At 49.2% G+C, this 1884-nt stretch overlaps 1 pseudogene; it reads right to left on the minus strand.

Annotated features, from left to right (window-relative positions):
* Positions 1 to 689: 689 nt before the first annotated feature.
* On the minus strand, positions 690 to 1496 carry LOC102768435 (annotated as a pseudogene).
* Positions 1497 to 1884: the final 388 nt, after the last annotated feature.

The following is a 1884-nucleotide window of genomic DNA, read 5'->3' on the forward strand; positions in this document are numbered from 1 at the left end:
GCGGGGGAGGGATTCTAAAACACAGCAGGATAACTCCTACAAGTCAAGGAGCTCATCCCACCTTGGTGTGAGGAATGGCTTATTTTGTGATGGCCACATGTGAGAATAGTTCAACCGCCACTGAAAACCTCAGAAGGGTTTTTGTTTTGTATTATTTTATATAGATAGGCTTTTTTTTTTTTTTAAGTAAATGCAACACGTAAACATTCAGGATTGATCCGGATCTTCTGGAGCCAGCTTTTCTGGGGTCAAGGAGGAAATGTTTGTTTGAATCACCAGGCATTCATCTTCCGCTGGAATGACCAGAGCCCCCAGTCAGTTCGCCTGACTGCAGAATAGCGCAGGCCTGCTCTCAGGAACACCAACAGCCTCTCTTGCCTCTCCTCATTGGTCACGCCTTAACATGGCTCCCCAATAGCCCCCTGCTCTCAAGCAGGTCCTTAGTAATAAACAAAACACTAGCAAAAAAACAAGAGCTATTACCTCTGGACTCTTAGATAAGAGTCTCCCTCGGCTTAGACTGAGGACCCGTGCCCCAGAAGGGCCCTTCTGACTAGATTGCATGAAGGGAGTGGGTGTGGGAGACAAAATGGCTAACACAAAATTGAGCCGCCAGTCCCATCTGCAGCTACAACCTTAGATGTGGTCAGTGTGACGTGTGCACAGGAGAGATGCAGAGGAATGGGATGGGAGGGAGGGCGTCCTTGGGAAGGTCGTCTGCCCGCTCGCCTTCACTTCTTGGCCTTGCCCGGGGCAGCCACAGCCTCCGTGGCTTTGCGCACGGTCTCTTCACCCCCCAGGAGCTGCCTGGGCTTGATGGGCTTCACGTTCTTGCCTAATTCACAGACAGTGGGAATGCCGGTCGGCCTGCTCCGCTCCGTGAGAGCCTCTTCAGAAGGACCTTCCAGATGTCTGACAATGCCCCGAAGGCTGTTGCCATGGCTGCAATCGGTACCCGTTTCCCCTCCTTAATCCGGGGCGCTATTTCTTCATTCCCAAAGGGCAGAGCTCTGGCAATAGTGTCCTTCAGACTCTCACAGGAGGGTAGCTGATCTTCAGTGAGGTCTGCATACCTGCGATCCTTCCTGATGTTGCTGTGGGAGGGATGGTCGGGCTCCATCGGTGGCGGTGGGATATCGTAAGAGCGCCTCCAGATCTTTACCTGGGCCTCGCCGTGCTTGGCAGCAGTTTCTGCTTTGTTAAGACCAGTCACACCCCCCATCGTGCCGCTCATTGAGACGCCAGGTCCTCACTACAGGCAGCCACATCTGGTCAGTGGCATCCAGCACCGTCCAGAGCGTCCGAATTGCTCTCTTCTGCAGAGGTGAAGCAGATGTCAAACTCATAGCCGGCATCTCGCAGCGCCTGCCCGCCGCGCTTCGCCTCCTCGCGCCCAGCCGGGCTCAGGTCCGCGTCGCACCAGCCGCTGAAGCGGTTCTCCAGGTTCCACGCGCTCTCGCTATGCCGGATCAGTACCAGCGTGTAGGCAGCCATGGTGGCGGTTCTGAGGGCGGAGCAGACTGACCACAGATTTCTAAATATAAATCTATCCTAACCAAAACTACTTTGATGGATTTTAATATATTTAGTCATTTAATTGCTATTATTATTAGTATGGATAGCTGATGTTTGTTGAAAAATTATATAACAAAATATCTAAGCCATTGAAACTTAACACATTCAACCTTTGAAATAATCATGTGAGGTGAAATCTACCAATATTCATTTTATAGGTGAGGAAACTGAGTCCCAGAGGGCTTATTATGGTGAAATATCTTTGTATTTCACAAAAACACACTTTTAATAATGTGTTATGGCTTTAATAAGTACTCAAATTAATAATAAATTATCTAAATTTATTTAGAATTTTCTTGTATTTACATT

This window comes from Myotis davidii, unplaced genomic scaffold (genome assembly GCF_000327345.1).
Source record: "Myotis davidii unplaced genomic scaffold, ASM32734v1 scaffold1032, whole genome shotgun sequence".
Taxonomy (NCBI): Eukaryota; Metazoa; Chordata; class Mammalia; order Chiroptera; family Vespertilionidae; genus Myotis; species Myotis davidii.